This window comes from Loxodonta africana, chromosome 14 (genome assembly GCF_030014295.1).
Source record: "Loxodonta africana isolate mLoxAfr1 chromosome 14, mLoxAfr1.hap2, whole genome shotgun sequence".
Lineage (NCBI taxonomy): Eukaryota > Metazoa > Chordata > Mammalia > Proboscidea > Elephantidae > Loxodonta > Loxodonta africana.
In genome coordinates this window covers 55296715-55317529 of record NC_087355.1, presented here as the reverse complement: position 1 = coordinate 55317529, position 20815 = coordinate 55296715, and the positions used below count along the sequence as shown (strand labels likewise).

The window sequence follows — 20815 nt, the reverse complement described above, 5'->3', positions numbered from 1 at the left end:
ATTCTATCTTCCACAGAGAATTGAGAAGCAGCTGTGTCAAGACTAAGTTGACACACATCACAAAAGCTATACAGCAGTCTATCTGCTCATTAAGAGTTTTGAGTATGTCCCACTGATCTTCTACTTCTTGCAATGCTTTTGATGTGGGTTTAATTCTGAGTTCTGACAGAGAAATGTTCTCACATCTGCAGTCCCCAATGCAATCTTCACATGACTGTCAAAAAACAACTACTCGTCCCCAGGCTTAAAGCACCAGCTCCAAAAAGGTCAAGGATTCTCCATAGGCGCATAGACAACATTCTAGCATATACTTAGGATCTTCATTTTATCTTGTACTTTCCTTCAATCTAATGTTTTTTGATATCATGTTTCCAGAGGCCCAATATGTGCTCAGCACATTCTAAAAACAGAGAATAATAACTCAGTTTTTGTTTCCTTTCTAAGGCCACAAGTCTACCTGCTGTGCTAGAGAAATAACAATACAGCAGATTTAAACCTGAGAAATGTAGTGACTAAAGAAAGTCACTTTTCTTTAGTGATTTCTACATGTAATTCTCAGAATTATTCCTTATTTCCATACTCAATAGCTTATGGTTTAAAGAAGAAGATGAAGAAATAAAATCTTTAACAAGCAATAAATAGCAAGTTTTTCCTCATTAATTATCAAGGAATTAAAATACTCCTATTACTTTTTTTTATGGGTAATGTATTTTATTTCCTTGATATGTGGAAATCCTGGTGGTGCAGTGGTTAAGTGCTAGGGCTGCTAACCAAAGGGTCGGCAGTTCAAATCCACCAGGCGCTCCTTGAAAACTCTATGGGGCAGTTCTACTCTGTCCTATATGGTCACTATGAGTCGGAATAGACTTGATGGCACCGGTCTGGACTGGGTATGGGTAATGTTTTTCCACATATAGCATAGTTTTGCTTTTTTTTTGTTAACCTTAGATCAAAATTTATGTAAGTAATATCTTTTACACTATGCGTTTTTTATCGATAGGTAATATAATTCCTAGTCTTGAATTGTTCGAAGAATTGAAGTCTCCTTGAAATTCGAAAATTCCCTAGGTGAACATAATCAACATCATAGAATTATTCATGTAAAATTGTTGAACTGGCAAATGTTTTGTTATATATATTTTTATATTTTGTTATATATATTTTTACCATTTTTAAAAATACCCTAGAAATGGTGGTTGTCTATAGCATTACCATTGCTAATTAACTTTCTCTATTTTTTTTTTAGTAACACCTTTGTGAAATATATAAATATGTTTCTGGATTCAGAGAGGATTGGTAACTTGGCCAAATAGAGTTTCTCGATTCCATTAGAAGTTCTGGGATTTTGACTGCCGTTCTTATATTCAATCCATCATTTATCTTCATCCTATCCTTCACTTTTAAACTGCTAATCTTGAATTGAGGCAAATGGTGTCATTTGTTTGGCTCTAAAATAAGCTAGAATTGTATAGGATCAGCTCCCTAAAATGTGGGTTTTTGGAACCACTAAAGGTGGCTTAAAGCCAGGGCTTCAAGCCAGTTCATTTCTAGCATTTCTAACAAGTTCCCAGGAAGTTACACCTAAGAACTACCTGGGAATCTTGTTAAATGTAGATTCCGATTCAGTATATCTGGGGTATAAATGCAAATTCTCAGCAGGGAACTTGGTAGAAATGCAAATTCTCTGCAGGGATTCAAAGCAAAACTAACCCATTGAAAAAAAAAAAAAAAACCCATTGAAAGCCCTGCTTAAATCCTAGTTGTGTGACTTATCAGAAGTGCTGTGTTGTTTCACAGTTACACAAACACATGAGGGTAGATGTGGCTTGGAATACATTTACATCTCCCAAGTTTATCGGCTTTATGAAAAATGTACTGGCACATGGCACTAAACAAATAATGGCTATTCTGACTGGTATTATTATGACTATTCTTTAGGAATTCTGTTCACAATTAATTAATTGCCTTCAAGTGGGGTGTTGCTGTTGAATGACACTGCCAGGTGATGAGATTTTTCACTCCAAATTTGTGGAAAGAAAAAAAAAACCCACACTTGTCTCTTTCTACCAAAGATAAACAATTTAAACACTTTGTGGAGGAGGTTTTCAAAAACAAAACAAAACAAAAGTAGCTGTAGCATAATGCAGGGCAATGACCAGACAACTAACTGGGTTATGGCCACAGCTTTGTGAATGAACAGGCCTTTAAAAACCAACTAAACCCATTGCCGTCAAGTCAATTCCGACTCATAGCGACCCTATAGGACAGAGTAGAACTGCTCCATAGGTTTTCCAAGGAGCACCTGGTGGATTCAAACTGCTGACCTTTTGGTTAGCAGCTGAAATTCTTAAGCACTACGCCACCAGGTTTTCCAAACAGGCCTTTAGCCTTGAGCAAATCAATAAAACCGTATGGGACTCAGTTTCCTCCCCTGTTAAAAGAAGCTAAACTTAAATTAGTTCAGGGTTCACCTAAACCTTTCAACATTATAATTCAGCTTTTGGCACAAATAGCATAACAGTTAAACACATGGGCTTTGGGGTCTCTGCCAGGGCTTAAATTCTCACTCTGCCACTTACTCTCCGTGAACTTGGGTGAGTTAGTTAACCTTTACAAAGCCTAAATTCCTCATTAATAAAAAGGAGATTCAGTGGTGTGTGGGAGCCAGCTTACGCAGACTCAGACTCTGGAGAGGATTCCATACAACTCTGCCCAACTTCATGTCTGGTGGCAGCACCCTGGTAACTTGAGATCAGCTGTGGTGGGAAAATTTACATTACAGACAAAGAAACTGGCAGAAGCTATAAAGCCACACCCCCACTGCAAGAGCCAGTTGTTAGGTATTTATCAGCACACCACTGGAGAAAATAATACATGCAGTAGTTATTTAATATTTAGAGTTATTTGTTTCTTAGTATCATAGAAAATAATTAATTTCAATCATAAATCATTTAGCACAGTTCTGGGTATGTATTATGCTTTCTATAAATATATATTTCATTTACAAGGTAGAGGGAGTTGTGATGGTGTTCTAAACAAATTTTGCTGATTTTAAAAACAAGTCTAAGGTCCTATTAAAATTTAAAGGAGCCTAACTTTTGGTCAATTATTGAGTTCAAAAGCAAGGAAAATAATCCCACATTTAATTCTGTGTTTACAGTTCCTCCATTAAGCATTATCCCCAGTAGACAGTTTTCTTCTTTATAATTTCAACAAAGATTTTTCTTCTTAGTTTCTAGGATCTTCATAAGCCTGGTAGCAACCCAATGATATTTTGCTGCTGCTGTTGTTGTTTTAATACGGGAAAAGATGACTAAACTATTTCCCAAACAACCCTCGTCCTCATTTAGCGCTCCCTGTCTTACACCATCTTATTGTTCAGTCAGAAACCTAGATCTTTGGTCCCACCTGCTCCCTCACCTCTTATCCCTAAGGCCAGTCAATTTTACCTCAAATTTCCTCCCCAATATGTTTACTTTTTTCCATCTCCACTCCCACCACCCTTATCTGAGCCATCAGTGACCAATATCTGGACTACTGGAGCAGTCTCCTCACTCACCTCCTTCCATGCCTGCCAGCCCCCTGCCCTCTATTCTTTCCAGCATGCCCATCTGACCATGTTATGCCTCTGCTTGGAACCTGTCAGTTCCTTCTTACCACTGCTAGGATAAAAGCATGACCTTCCCCTGGCAAGCAAGGCTGTGCTCAGGCAGACCCCCACTCACCCTGCCACCTGCCTTGCGCCTATTTTCCACCAACAGCTGTGCTCCAGGACACTGGCCTTCTTTCTGTTCCTCAAATGAACCAAGCTTCCTTTGTCTATGGAATCCTCTTCATTCTGACCCTGACTCCCTTTCACTTTATTCTTAGACTTCACTTCAAGACAGCATTTTTTTAATCAAGAAATTCATTCTTGGATACCTGAGGCCCCTTCTTTACACATACCCATCAAAAGGTGTCCCAACTTGCCAAGTGCATATGGTTGAATTTGAATATATTAAACGTAGATATGACTTCACCGTAATCCAATGGAGGAAGTAAATATTCAGGAATTTTGTTAAAGAGTAATGGGGGACACATTCTTTGAGACTACCTTATAAACGACAATAATTAAAACGAGGTCTTTTTGTGTTCAGCAATTATATTCTGTTTATAATAACCACAGTTCATTAATCTCCTACCATGTGCTTGGGCCATTATTCTACCTCTCTATAGGGTCGCTATGAGTTGGAAGCGACTCAGCGGCAATGGCTTCTACCTAATCCAGAGCCCTTGTGGCACAGTGGTTAAGAGCTTGGCTGATAAACAAAAGGTCAGCAGTTTGAATCTACCAGCCACTCCTTGCAAACCCTATGGGGCAGTTTTACTCTGTGGTTGCTATGAGTCGGAATTGACTCCACAGCAATGGGTTTTGCTTGGTTATACTTAACGCAGCAAGAAATTTTCCCTATTTTACAGATGAGGAAATGGAGGTTTTGAAAAGCTAACTGGCCCAATCTAGGCTTCAGACTCATACTGATTCATCTCCAAATGTCTAACTATTTATACTGATTGACCTACCCTGCAACAAATTCTACCCTTGGTGAATTGTGTCCTACTGAGATTTCAGAATATAAGTCTTTTAACATACTTGAAATATCTTGTTACTTTTCAGCGCAATTGTGTTATTCCATTTGAAAATTGTCATATATAATTATGTTTTCTTCAAAATATAGACAAGTATAAGAAAATCTAAGATCTTCTAGATACTAATCAAGTTATTAAATTCTCTTAGTAATAGAATATATTAAGCTAATTAATTATATATTTCCTAAGTACATTACCCTAACTATATCAAGATCCTACAGTGCATTTAAATAATGTACACTGTCTCAGTGTACTGTTATTTTTTAAAAGTCAGAAAAAATGTCAGTGATCTAAAAGAAGTGTGCTCCTATTAATGCTTACTTTTAAAAGTCAGCTTCCTCGGCCTTTTATTTACCATTCAGACTACAGAGAAAAAATTACGGGTAATCTCCTTGGTCGAAAGTTACCCTTTCAAAGCAAAGATAAATAATTACCTTTATTCTTATCTTTCTGAAAGTTTCTACTAAAAAATATAATTACGTACTTTGGATATGGGAAATATTATAGATGCTCTATAACTGGATTGGTAGGCAAATATCATTTAATTGATTTTTAAAAAAAGACCAAAAAACAAAAGAAAAAGGTGTTCCAATTCTTCAGCACACATATCCGTTTGTAATTTTATATTTGTTAGTTTTATTATGTGTTTTATGTCTATAATTCTCAACTAGATTGTGAGTTCCACAGGCTAAATTTATTTCATTGTATTCTCAGTGAAAAACATGTTAGCTTGGGACAACTGGATTTTCATATATAAAAAGAATGATGTTGGATCCCTACCTCACACCATATATAAAAATTAACTCAAAATGAATCAAGGACCTAAATATAATAGCTAAACTGTAAAGTTCTTAGAAAAAGAAAAAAACATAGAAGTAAATCTTCATGACCTTGGATTTGGCAATGGATTTTTATATACAACACTAAAATCAAAAGCAACAAAAGACAAAATAGATAAATTGGACTTCATCAAAACTAAAAACATTTGTGCATCAAAAGTCATTATCAAGAAATAGAAAACACAACCTACAAAATAGGAGAAAGTATTTGCAAATTATGTATCCGATAAAGGTTTAAAAACTAGAATATTTAAAGAACTTCTACAATTCAAAAACAAAAAGACAACCTAATCTGAAAATGTGCAAGGGACTTGGATAGACATTTCTTCAAAGAAGATACATAAATGGCCAAAAAGCACGTGCGAAGATGATTAATCATTAGTCATTAGGAAAATACAAGTCAAAATCACAATGAGATACCACTTCACATCCACTAGAATGGCTAAAAACCCATTGCCATCATGTCAATCCCAACTCATAGCGATCCTATAGGACGAAGTAGAACTGCCCCATGGGGTTTCAAAGGAGTGGCTGGTGGATTCAAACTGCCGACTTTTTGGTTAGCAGCTGAGCTCTTAACCACTGCGCCACTAGGGCTAGTATCAGAAAAAAAGGAAAAACGATGTGTTGGCGAAGATATGGAGAAACTGGAACCCTTGGCATTGCTTGTAGGATTGTAAGGTGGTACAGCCACTATGGAAAATAGTCAGGTGGTTCCTCAAAATTTTAAACAAAATTACCATATGACCCAGCAATTCCATTCCTAGGTATATACTCAAAAGATTTGAAAGCAATGACTCAAACAGATGCAGACACTTGTACACCAATGTTCGTAACAACATTATTCACATATTCAAAAGATGGAAAAAACCAAAGAGTCTATCAACAGAAGAATGAATAAACACATATAATGGAATACTATTCATCCATAAAGGGAAATGAAGTTCTGAAATATGCTACAACATGGCTGAACCTTGAAAACATTAAGCTTTGTGAAATAAGCCAGACACAAAAAGATAAATATTGTCTGATTCCACTTACATGAGGTTTCTAGAATAGGCAAATTCATAAAGTCAGGAAGTAGATTAAAGGTTAACTGTGGCGTGGGGAAGGTGGTTTAGAGTTATTGCTTAATGCATACAGAGCTACTCTTCATGATGATGAAAAAATTTTGGAAATAATAGTGAAGGTTGTCTAATATTGTGAATGTAATCAACGCCACTGGTATGTATACATAAAAATGGCTAACTCCACAAATGTTATGTGTATTTTACTACATTAAATTTTTTTGAAGTAAAAACAAACAAAAAACAACATGGTAGCTGGCATATATTTGGATGAATGAAAAAACAAAGGAATTAATTTTAGCCAGATCTTTCATTCTAATGGTTCCTGTTGCACTTAAAGTAAAATCCACTGTGGTGGGAGCTCCCAGTGATCAGACTCCTGCCAGCTTTTCCCTCCTACTCACCAAACTCCAGTGACCCTGGCCTTCTTTACATTCCTCCAGCACACAAAATTCATTCCTGCTTTAGGGCCTGTGCACTCGTTCTCTGAAAACTCTTCCTCTAGCTATCTCATGTCTGCCTTCTCCCATCTTTCATTGTGTTATTGTTTTAACTAATCCTGAATTGAAAGGAGGAGTACTAGCTCCCCAATTCTGCCCATAAAGAAACTAGGCTCCTAAGAGGTTATGTAGGCTTAAAGAGAAAAAAAGAGGGTGGTAGGCTACACTTAAAAAATACATACATATATATATATATATACAAAATATGACAATATGGGTAAATGGCAGGCATATGGAAGAAACACATTGCTATTTGATTTATAAAGAAAAATTTAGCATAGAAATTCCTTCCTCAGACTATAAACTCCATAAGGGCAGGGCTGTCTTATTTTTAGCATCCTAGTGTTTAACACATACTAAACCAAAAACCAAATCATTGCCATTGAGCTGATTCTGGCTCATGGAGGCCCCATGAGTTACAGAGCAGAACTGCTCCATAGGATTTTCTTGGCTATAATCTTTATGGAAGCAGATCTGCAGGTCTTTCTTCCATGGTCCAACTGGGCGGGTTCAAACTGCCAAACTTCAGGTTAGTCATCAAGTACAAATCACTTGTGATACCTTAATACATATTATATACACATTACATACCTTGCTAAGTAACATAAATAATAGGAAAAACAGACAATTGCACTACCATATACTTCAGATCCTATTAACCAAAAGTTACACTTTCAAGGGCCCAACTACTACTTGAACCCATTGCTGTCCAGGTGATTCCAACTCATAGCGACCCTATAGGAGAGGGTAGAACTGCCCCATAGGGTTTCCAAGGAGAGACTGGTGGATTCAAACTGCCAACCTTTTGGCTAGCAGCTGTAGCTCTTAACCACGATGCCACCAGGGCTCCAACTACTACTTGAAGTGGAGTTAAATGAAATGTGTCCTGTGTTTGATTTTGCTGCTTTATAAATGATGGTTTTGGGGGCACTTGTGAAAATTGTACATTAAAAATGTTTTAAGAGGCCTCATACCACCAAGAAAGCAGCACCATGAGCAGAGCACATCCTTTGGACCCGAGGTCCCTGAGCCTGAGAAGCTCCTCCGACCAGGGGAAGATTGATGACAAAGAATCTTCCTCTAGAGCTGACAGAGAGAAAGCCGTCCCCGGGAGTTGACACCCTGAATTTGGACTTGTAACCTTCTAGACTGTGAGAGAATAAATTTCTGTTTGTTAAAGCCAAAACAAAAAATGTTTCAAAGTATGTATGTGTGGTGTGTATGTGTATATATCTGTAATAAGGAGTTTTTTCTTAACAAAAAGTTGACCTGTAAGAAAACCTCAGAAGTTTAAAAACCTTTATCTAAAAGTTTAAAAATAATTCTTAAATACTTGAGCTTAATAAATCCCTATTAGAGATAAATATCATGGATATAATTCCGAGTTAAATTTTGCAGGGAAAATAAAGATAAAAGAAAGGAAGTATGAAAAGAATCCAAGGGGATAAAAAGCAATAAAACATATTCATTAATTCACCAAGTATTTATTGAGTACCCACTATGTGCCAGGTACCTGAATGCTGGGGATACAGCAGTGATCTTGCTTTCATGTCATTTACATTCTAGTGGGCAAGATGGTAAGAAAAGAAAACCATAGTTAAGATTATTTCACATAGTTAAATGAAGCAAATAAAATAAAACAGTGTGGAAGAGAGCTATTTTAAATTGGGTAGTTAGGGGGTGGGTGGGCATTTTTGATTTGCTAATCAGGGAATACCTCTTTTTAGCATAGCCTCCCACCCTTTTTTTCTGTCTTTAAGATTACATCATCTCTTAGAGCCTGGTGTCTTTAAGTGCAAAACTGGAGAATTATTATTCCTCCTTTCAATTCAGAATTAGCTAAAACAAATAACACAATAAGAATTTACAGAGCAGCACAAACCAACTGCAAGATGTTATAAATGCCTGAGACTTTCTTCCCTTTCTGGGACAAGTTTCCCAGAACAATCCACTGATCCTATTGCCAGTTTTTTTTTTTTTTTCTATGTTGCCTATAAACATTTGTAGCAGTTGTTCATTTATTTGCTGTTATGCATTGAATTGTGCCCCTCCGCAAAAATGTGTATCAACTTGAATAGGCCATGATTTCTAATATTGTGTGGTTGTCCACCATTGTGTGATCTGATGTGATTATCCTATGTGTTGTAAATCCTAACCTCTCTGATGTTAAAAAAACAGGATTAGAGGGCTGTTAACGTTAATGAAGCAGGACTCAAAAACTAGAGGATTAGGTTGTATCTTGAATCAACTTCTTTTGAAATATAAAAGAGAAAAGTAAGCAGACAGGAGAGGGACCTCCTACTACAACAAAGAAGAGCTGGGAGCAGAGCACATTCTTTGGACCCAGAGTCCCTGCACTGAGAAACTCTAGACCCATGGGAAGATTGATAAGGACCTTCACCCGGAGGTGACAGAGAGAGAAAGGCTTCCCCTGGAGCTGATGACCTGAATTTGGACTTCCAGCCTCCTAGAATGAGAGAAAAAAATTCTGTTTCTTTTTTATATTTTTTTACTGTGCTTTAAGTGAAAGTTTACAAACCAAGTCCGTCTCATACAAAAACTTATAGACACCTTGCTATATACTCCTAGTTGCTCTCCCTCTACTGAGACAGCACACTCCTTTCCTCTACTCTCTATTTTCGTATCCATTCTGCCAGCTTCTGCTCCCCTCTACCCTCTCATCTCTTCTCCAGACAGGAGCTGCCCACATAGTCTCATGTGTCTACTTGATCCAAGGAGCTCACTCTTCACTAGTATCATTTTCTATCCAGTAGTCGAGTCCAATCCCTGTCTGAAGAGTTGGTTTTGGGAATGTTTCCTGTCTTGTGCTAAAAAAAGGTCTGGGGACCATGACCTCTGGGGTCCTACTAGTCTCAGTGGGACCATTTAGTCTGGTCTTTTGACAAGAATTTGGGGACTGTATCCCACTGCTCTCCTGCTCCCTCAGAGGTTCTCTGTTGTGTTCCCTGTCAGGGCAGTCATTGGTTGTAGCCAGGCACCATCTAGTTCTTCTGGTCTCAGGCTGATTTAGTTTCTGGTTTATGTGGCCCTTTCTGTCTCTTGCGCTAATAATTACCTTGTGTCTTTGATGTTCTTCATTCTCCTTTGCTCAGGTGGGTTGAGATCAATTGATGCATGTTAGATGGCTGCTTGCTAGCATTTAAGACCCAGATGCCACTCTTCAAAGTGGGATGCAGGATGTTTTCTTAATAGATTTTATTATGCCAGTTGACTTAGATGTCTCCTGAAACTATGGTCCCCAAACCCCTGCCCCTGCTACGCTGGCCTTCGAAGCATTCAGTTTATTCAGGAAACTTCTTTGCTTTTGGTTTAGTCCAGTTGTGCTGACCTCTCCTGTATCGTCTGTTGTCTTTCCCTTCACCTAAAATAGTTCTTATCTACTATCTAATTAGTGAAAACCCCTCTCCCTCCCTCCCTCCCTCCCCACTTTTGTAACCATCAAAGAATATTTTCTTCTCTGTTTATTTTTTGAGTTCTTATAATAGTGGTCTTATACAATATTTGTCCTTTTGCATCTGACTAATTTTATTCAGCATAATGCCTTCCAGATTCCTCCATGTTATGAAATGTTTCACAGATTCATCATTGTTCTTTATCAATGCGTAGTATTCCATTGTGTGAATATACTGTAATTTATCTATCCATTCATCTGTTCATGGGCACCTTGGTTGCCTCCATCTTTTTGCTATTGTAAACAATGCTGCACTGAACATGGGTGTGCATATATCTATTCGTGTAAAGGCTCTTATTTCTCTAGGATATATTCCAAGGAGTGGGACTGCTGGATCATATGGTAGTTCTATTTCTAGCTTTTTAAAGAAGTGCCAAATCAATTTCCAAAGTGGTTGTACCATTATACATTCCCACCAGCAGTGCATAAGTGTTATTATTTTGTATTTTTTGGATTAATGGCGGCCTTGTTGGAGTGAGATGGAATCTCACTGTAGTTTTGATTTGCATTTCTCTAATGGCTAATGATCGTGAGCATTTCCTTATGTATCTGTTAGCTACCTGAATATCTTTTTTACTGAAGTGCCTGTTCATATCTTTTGGCCATTTTTTAATTGGATTATTTGTCTTTTTGTAGTTGAGTTTTTGCAATATCATGTAGATTTTAGAGATCAGACACTGATCAGAAATGTCATAGCTAAAAACTTTTTCCCTGTCTGTAGGTAATCTTTTTACTCTTTTGGCGAAGTCTTTGGATGAGCACAGGTATTTGATTTTTAGGAGCTCCCAGTTATCTAGTTTCTCTTCTGCATTGTTAGTAACGTTTTGCATGCGGTTTATGCCATGTATTAGGACTCCTAGCATTGTCCCTATTTTCTTCTTCCATGATCTTTATCATTTTAGAAAAAATTCTTTTTTTTAAAGCCACCCACTTGAGGTATTTCTGTTATAGCAGCACTAGACAACAAAGACACTGGCCCAATCGGTTGTTGCCCAATGCTTGGGCACTTACCATGAGAGAAATTGTGTTAGGCTTACAGTAGCACGAAACTTCACAGTCTTAAACTAGTATATCTGCTAACCATAAATATGTAAACCAAAAAATAGTTGAAAACTTTCATTCAAACAGACCTTTAGGGAAATACGCACTTAGGGCTTCTGTCCTTGAACAGGCTAACTTTTACAACTACCACCCACTGCCATCCAGTCGATGCTGTAATGAAATGCAAATAACTATGTTAATGCAAATGTTAAGGCTACAAATTCAAACATAAAATAGTCAAGAAATGCAAAAGTTAAGGGTCTCCTAGAAACATTAACTCACTCAAATTGTACATATAGAATATTTTCAATTACACTGATGACAGCAAAATGTGACCCCTTAATATACAGTATGTGCAACATGGGTAAGTTAATGCTGTTACGAGGATGTTAAATTTTACAACCTCTGACTTTGTTTTAAAAGTTACAGCCTGAATACTGCATTATTTCTATTTCCATAATACTATTTTCTTAAAATAGAAAAAAAACAAAAGAGGAACAAATGTCATTGTATATTCCATCTATATAAGATTCCAAATGTATTCATTATTTTGTTTAATGGATGAGACAAAAATATGTTTGAAGACTTTATGAAATTTTTCAGTTGAAATATTTCCACTTGGCACATTGAGATATTTTAGATTACGGATTTGCAGAAATGTACAATAAATATGTGTAAAGCTGTTTGTGTTGTTATGTATTATATTACATAAATTATGAAAAGGAAAAAATTCCATTCACAAAGGGAGAATTTTTATAAAACATATTTCGTGCAAACATTCATCAAATGATAAAAAAATAAAATAAAACTCTATGATTTTTTTTTTCCTGATCTAGAACCAAAGTCATTTGTATAGTTTTTCCTCAGGGCCATTCTCCCTGAATGTTGGAGGAAACATAGTGTTCTGTTTACATATTTCTGGAAGCTGAAAATAATAGATTTCACTATATATTTTCAAATTTGGCTAGCCTTTCTTCTACAAATGCTCAGTGGTGCCACAAAATGTTTCATTAATTACATAGGTTGGACTAGATAAATCTATCTTAGTTAAATTAAAAATGAAAGACCTATAAATGTTTAAGCTGGAAAAGCATGTGGTAGTGTTATTTGGAGTGATAATCTCTGAGTGAGAACAGGCAGAGGTCCCGTGTTTCGGGCAGGGTCTCCTAGTGTCTCCTGTGGCACACAGTAACTGAGAAACCACATCACCCAGGTCCCAAGAGGGAGAGGTGCTCGAATGAATGGGGACTTGAAAACTGGAAGGATGTGCAGTCACCGATAAACAAAGCCCCAAACACACCCTGTAACCACCGCATACAATGTTCTAGATGGATTGCTCATTTCCAGCCCTGTGCTGAAAGCCCTTGATGACTGCAATTTTCTACAGTGTCAGTACCCCATTTAGCAGGATCCCTTTAAAAATTTGTCGAGCTTTTGAACTCCCAATATTAACCTGCATTTTCTTGTCTTCTAGTGACAATTATTCAATCAAACTTCTTTTGTGAAGAGTGTAAGATAAATACTTCCACAGTCTGAAAACTAGTGTCATGCTTCAACAGCCTGATCTTAGACTTCATGCTACAAATAAATTGGTATGTTCTAAATAATTACCAGGTAGTTTGTCTACCACCTCTCCCGACTGTTGAAACGCATAACATTATCTCCAGCACCACAGGAGAGCCCCACGGTCCCACTCCACGCCTGCTGTTTTCTCTTTTGCGTGACTTATCCATCATTGGCACAGAAGGTTGAGAGATGGGAATTCAGACTCTGAATTACCCACTTAACCTTTTTGTTCTTTGTCCATAAAATCAGTGCCATCCTATGGATTTACTTCATGGGGTTTCTGAGAAACTTAATGTATCTATGTTCGTTAGGGCTGGGAAAGACCAATATCAGAAATTCTAACTTGTATCATATACTAATTTCTTACCTTTTTATTTGTTTGGAATTTTTGTGGCAGTATTTTTACAAAATATTTATTTTAGGATTGAAGGGTTAGTGTCACACCGCCTGCACTGGCTGAGGGGCTGCTACGGATTTTAAAGGCTTCAATCAAAGTTAAAAGTGGAGATTTTCCAAAATAGAGGCAAACCAAAAAAAAAAAAAAAAGAATTTATAAACAAAGAGGCAAAGAGAGAAAATTTTTTTTCCTCCATTTCTACTTGGAACTGCTATTTTTTACAGCGAACTGAAATACTTCAACATTTGAAAAACATCAAAATAGCTAGAATTCATAAGTCTTAGAAGGGAAAAAGAAAGCACTTTGCTAAAGTGAAGTAAGTTCAGCATTTGCAATGTAATTCAAATTGTGCTTGTAATTCAGGTCCTGGAATTAACCCACTCAAGCAAAGCTTGAAAAGATTTAGATTTACTCAGACTAGCAACAATACAATACTGCCCTACAATGGCACAACCTCCCTGTCTCTTGGTGATACATTCAATACACTCTAAATTATAATTCTAAAACTCAGTTTGCTGTCAAAAAAAAAAAAAAACCCGTGCATCATATCAGAGTCTGTCTTGTTCCAATTTATAAGGGGGAGGGGGACTCACCACCAGTTTTAATCAGGCTGGGATAACACCTGAGCTGCTCCTGTAAACACTTTTTAAAATGATTGTTATCACAATTTTTAACTGCAGAGAGGTGAATTTGGAATAAAACTCCTGTATTTTCAGCCCATTGAGTAGAATGAAAAGAGTAACTTTCACGGCATTGTGGTGTGTGGGGTACAATTCAGGTCACCTGAGATGCCATTTCATTTTGCAGGGTTAATTCTACTAGGAATTCTTCTCATCAAAGATGGAAGGATGAATGGGTTGGGGGAAATGGATTCAGAGCACCGCGTGTTTAGACTGCCAGTCCATGAAAGTTATTTGAAGGTTTTCCATGCAAGCAATTAGGAAAATTCAGCCATTTTTAGCTTTATCTAGTTTGGCAGCTGTTCAAAGCATCCAGGAAAATTTGAAGTTTTCGTTTTTTTTTGTTGTTATTGTTTCTTTTGATTTTGTTTTTGTTAAAGGAGAAAAATGTCTGGCAAGCTCTTGAAAGCGCAGTTCTATAATTTCCTCATTTTTTTTTATGATGGACATTTTCAGAAAGTAACAAAATTTAGGTAGACTTTTTCGTTTTTTTTTTTTTTAATGAAAAAGAGATTCCTAAATGTTTAAACCAGGCTATGAATGGAACTCATTCATTTTTGTTCACTGGCACACATGCGTCACAATATTACAATGTAACACAGTGTTAGAATATTAGTGAATACAGTCAGTTTGGTGCTTACATTCCAGACACACCAACCAATTTAGAAATAGGCAATATTTTGAACTACATGCTGAAGATTTTTTTTTTTTAAAGATGAACAGCTAGGCGGCATTTTGCATGATATTCTAAAATGCTGATATTTGATTGTATAAAATATCAATTGTTTGGTGAAGAAAAAAACCCCAATTTCACTTTTTTAATCTTGGCAAAGCAGCATCTTTCATATTTACTTAGCTTAGTGCTTTCTTTCTATTTAAAACATTTATTAACCAGGAAGACCTCAATGATATGTATATTTCATTTACCATGCCCTGTAGATTAAAATACGTCTGTTTCAGCCATCATTCAGGAAAGAAATAATTTTAATAGTTCATTTTATTAAAAAAAGATTTATGTCAGCATTCAGCTATGACAAGACAAGGCAAGTGGCTTGCACAAAATACTAGCAGGCAGCTTTTTTCTTCTAGAATTTTATCCATATTGAACAGAGCTGTGTCCCTAAAACATATGAAGGAAGCCAAGTAACTTTTTTTTGCCTCCTACTCTGTAGTTTGGAAACCCTGGTGGCGTAGTGGTTAAGAGTTATGGTTGCTAACCAAAAGGTCAGCAGTTCAAATCCACGAGGTACTCCTTGGAAACCATATGGGGCAGTTCTACTCTATCCTAGAAGGTCATTATGAGTTGGAATTGACTGGACGGCAGTGGGGTTGCTTTTTTTGGTTAGTCTGTGCTTCCCAATACTGAGTCACTGAAACAGCAGACCTCTACCATTCTCGTATTTGCACTACGCCATAATCAAAACAATATGACTCTTTTTAATGTGGACTTCTGCCTTGTGTTAAGACAAAATATTTAGGGATATATTCTGAAATCTGGCATTTAATGAATTTTCTTTGCTTCATAATGTAGAGTGTTTAAAAGAAAATGTTTATATGAAATGTCTAGAATAGGCAAATCTATAGAGACAGAAATTAGTAATGGTTGCCTATGGCAATAGAAATGGAGTTTTGGGAAAATGTGGAGTGACTACTATGGGCATGGGGTTTCTTTTGGGGGTGATGAAAACTTTCCAAAATTGATTGTGGTATTGGTTACACAATTTTGAGAATATACTAAAAACCACTGAATTGCCAACTTTAAATGGGTGAATTTTGTGGTATATGAATTTTATCTCAATAATGCTGGCTTGATGTCTCAAGAAATTATAATCTTACTGAATGAGAAGACAGATGTGTGAACAAGTAATTGGAATAATAGTGATAAATAGGAGCACACAAAAATAGAACTGTTTTTTAAAGAGTTCTCTGTCTGGAAGAATCCTTACAGGAGAGATAATGTTTGAGCCAAATCCCAATAACAGGGATGAATAGAAGTTTGCCAGGTATATTTTGAGAATAACCGGAGCTATTAAGGAAATGTTTTCCTGACTGACTGTTCCTGACTGAACAGTCCATGCAAAGATAGGAGGGCAAAGAGGCAGGAAAGAGCATTATATTTCTAGAAAGATACGAATAATTTAACTGGAGGTAGGCAGTGTTGGGGAAGTTTGTGAAAAGGAATTGCCAGAATATTTCCGTCTTAGCTTAAAATTATAAAGGGAAAGAATTAACATTCATAACAGTTGAAAGTTAATGATAAAGACATCAAATTGTAATTAGGTGCTTATTTTCTTGTTCTAATTGCATATTCTATACAGGGATATTAGTAGCCTGGCCTATGTTTATGCTTAGTTATTTTAACAAAAAAGAGTTCTAGCTTCCTTCAAACAGACCACTGATAGTCAACTGTCAAATTGTTACCCTCTCTTTTTCTTCTCAAACGCTCCTCCCTCAGATTAGCCCCACCCACAGTGAGGCTGGCTACTGAACCATAAGACCACAAATGAAGAACCACCATTCTCTTCACCACATATTTTTGTAACATCAAAGAAATAAACAGCCTACCTAGCACTGGCCTAACAAGCCCAAGCCTATTAGTACGTGATGTCAAATGCTATTTAGATCTTTTAAATCTATGTGAAGGAGGAAACAAAACCTGGTAAGAAACGTATTTTGGTAAAATGACTATGAAAATATATAGAAAAAAAATTAATGCCTGACTGGAGAAGGTTTATTGCATGTTGAACATGTCGTTTCAACATTGACAGTTACATATGCCTGATGCCTGATTCACCTCAGTCCTTGGGGATCACAGGCCTAGCCAAAAAAAAAAAAAAAAAACCATTGCCATAGAGTTGAGTGGGACTCATAGTTGACCCTATAGGACAGAGTAGAACTGCCCCATAGGATTTCCAAGGCTGCAATCTTCATGGAAACAGACTACCACATCTTCCTTTACGGAGCAGCTGGTCAATCTTTCGATTAGCAGCCGAGCCCTTATTTCACTCATGGGACGTACAGTATCCCACCCACTTTTCTGGCTCTCGTGTTTCTTGGGAGTTTACGTTTCCCACTAAAAGTATTTGCTGCCCTCCAGTGGAGACTTGTGTAATGCTGAAAGGCAAAAGAAACATTCATTGAAGCACCATCAACCTTACATGTGAGGTAGTACATCCAGGAAGTATGATTAGGTAAAAATTTTGTCTCTTTTGGCTTTTGTGCAGCTAGATAAGCCTTGTAAGCATATTTATGGTTTTCTTGTGATAGTTAGGGAGCCTGGTGGGTTCGGTTTTCTTGTGTATGTGTCTCAATAAATCCTGCAACCCATGACCAGTGGCACATGCACCTATCAATCCTGGCACCGAGAAACCCCTGAGGTTTGTGGGACTCATGCATTCCCAAATAATTTTTTTCAAAATCCATATTACCCATTGCCATTAAGTTTATTCTGACTCATAGAGACCCTATAGGACAGAGTAGAACTCCCCCATAGCATTTCCAAGGAGTGGCTGGTGGATTCAAACTACTGACCTCTTGGTTAGCCAGCCAATAATTTAAACATGCTTTCATTAATGAAAACACATGGTATCAAAAAAATTTTTTTTCTTTCAAAGCAGAAAATAATAGAGTCTTGAAAGGGTTAACCACTGCACCACCAGAGCTCCTTGGTCACACACCCAGAGATGCTGCTAAATGCAGAACAACCTGTTACTCCCTATCCTAGTTGGGGTAAGACCCCTTCCACTTTCCACCCCCTTTGCTCCCTATTTATGTTCTGTTTCCCATCACAGGGAACAATGAAAAGCCATACATGGAATTAGAAGCTAACATATTGTCAAGGATGTCTAATGAGCTATTCTATGCTAAGTGCTCAACATGCATGATTCCTCTGTGAAATTTCACCTACTAAAAGTAATAAGCCACCCACACAACTTCTGTATCATTTAGTACTTATATCAGGCATCTTCTCATTAATCCTTCAGCAACAGTACAAGATAGGCACACTTACCTTCAACCCAAATGCACAGATGAGGAAAATGAAGCTGAGTTAGACTAAATAATTTGGTCAGGATCAGATACGTGGAAGTGGCAGGTCCTGGACTGATTCCCAGATCTGTCTAAAGCCCGTGCCTGTATTCTCAGCCATTTCGCAGTTCTGCTCATTACCCAGAAGACCAAGCTTCACACTGGCACAAGCAAAGGGCAACAAGGAGAAGGAAGACACTGCCAAGAAACTAAGAAGCAGAGGAGCTAGGAAGTAGCCAGACACTCCAGACCATGGGGTGGCTTGGGAGGAACTAGACAATTAAATGACACTACCCGACTGATTTGAGGGGTGGAAAAATTGGAACATCCTTGTCTGTTGACTAGAGTCCTTGGGTAGCACAAATGGTTAAGCACTTGACTACTAATCAAAAGGTTGCTAGTTCAAGCCCACCCAGAGGTGCCTCAGAAGAAAGGCCTGGTGATCTCTTTCCTTGAAAACCCTATGGAATGCAGTTTTACTCTGCAACACATGGGATCACCATGAATCAGAACTGACTTGACGACCGCTGGTTTGGTTTTGGCTTTTAGTTTGTTGAGGCTGTAAATTGACATTGCTTCTCCTTTCCTGTACCTTCCACCTCTCCTGTTCTTTCTTTTCTTTTCTTTTTTTCAATTATGTCATCATTTCACAAATATTTATCAAGCCCCTCCCATATGCAAAACCATCTTCTAAGCACTAAGGGTACAACAGTTAATAAAACATTGGTGTCATATACCTCACATTCTAGTAGTCTCAGAAAGATCACACACAAACAAGCCCCCGGGGTCTAGTTGCTTTCTAAAAATGTTGCGAATTCTTAGAAGGTTTGAGATCCAAAGACTTGAGCTTTATGAAGGGAAAAATATAGAGAAAGAGAGAATCAAATTAGAAATACGTGCTCAGGAATTTTTGCTATCTCCATAAAAGAAATGTAAGGCTGAAGTCCACTATGCAGATCTGTTAGTTTTTAAAAGCTGGCAGAAGAACCAGTTCCCATGAAGTACCAAACAAAACTATTGCCACTTATGTATACGGACTTATACAGTCACCGTCCTTGACAGAATCAAACTGTTATTGTTTCTACTTTTAAATCAGTTAGCTTAGTGGTCTCAAATGGAAGACAACAAATCTATATTTTGTTTCCATCATTAAAGAATTTAAATGCAGCAGTCTTCTAACAATTGAGAGGTACTCAGCTGACAGAACTCAACTTCTATAAAATTAACTTCTTAAATATAAGAGACAATCATCCCAAGCTTAAAATAGATCGTGTCACTATTTTGGTAAGTGATATATGACCAACTCTGAGGAAAATTTGAGAAGTAATGTGTAGACACAGAAAAAGTTGCATAAACTGTTTCCCATACAGAATTGAATAGAGAAGTCTATTTATGATGGGGCAGACATGATTTATATTCCTTCATAGATGATAGTTATGAAAAGAACACTGTTTTCAAAATGTATGGACAAAGGAATCTGATCTTCTACCCAACTGTGTCTATTGTCAGGAAAGATTAAAGAAAAATGGAACCCACACACCTAAAAAAACACAGATTTGCTAAAATTCAGAGCCCCGGAGCGTGTGAATATGAAGTAAGAAATCTTTTCATGGTCACCTTTCTCCTGTCGCCACCCCCCCACCCCTCCCTACTTTCACTTGAAGATAAATTTAAGTAGAAAAATGTAACTAAGGTGCTAGAAATTCCTTTTCCTTACACAGCGAGATCCACATTTCAAAAAAATAAAATCATATTTTTAAATGAACAAGGGCCTGCTCAATCATCTGGACCTATGTAATAAAAGAGCAATTCAATGAAATAAGGTTATTAACTTATTAATAGTTTAGTAAAAGATGAAAGAGTTGCTTTTGAAATTTTACAAATCAATTACTTCCAGTTGAGTTTTAAACCAGGTCTTATAGTCAAAATCAAAGATTTTATAGAGAGAGAAAGAGAAACTGAGATCAAAATCCAACTGCGCATGTTTGGAGCCAATTAAGTTATATTTCAAAGGCACAAGAGATAGTCTTGCTTTTTTAAATTTAAGGTGTTTCATTAAGTGATACTTTAGGCAGCTTTTCCTATTTTCAATATGTTACATTTACTAAAGACCATTATGAAAAGGCATTTGTGATAAGAATACATGGATCTCAGCTGAAGGGTCACTTCACCGAAGAGAATAAAGTCAAAACATCACAGACCAAAGTCGTATGCTTTTGTTTCTATACATGTAAATGTGTTTGAACTAACTTCTCGAGGAATTTTTAGTTAGATGATGACACACTTAATTCTGACCAAATAGGCATTTTGTTTTGGGGGCAAAACGAAGTGTAATTTCATTCCATTAAACATTCAACTGTGGTTAGCCAACTTTTTATAACAATAGTGAACAGTTTTTCTAACTCCTTTACTGTGTCAGCCACAGGGTGGACACTGCATTTCCTCATTTAATCCTCGCATTTTTAACCTCATTTTTCAGGTGCAACACTCTCTGGAGGTAGCAGACCATACATGTTCACACAAAGAGTATATGGCAGTGCTCAGATATAATAGAAGTCCCTCTGATTCCGGAGGCTCACCATCAACCAGTGACCTATAGTC

At 37.1% G+C, this 20815-nt stretch overlaps 1 long non-coding RNA gene across 6 annotated transcripts in view; it reads right to left on the bottom strand.

Moving 5' to 3' along the window:
• Positions 1-20815, bottom strand: part of LOC111750081 (uncharacterized) — a 169631-nt gene that overhangs the window by 26912 nt on the left and 121904 nt on the right. The window lies entirely within an intron of this gene.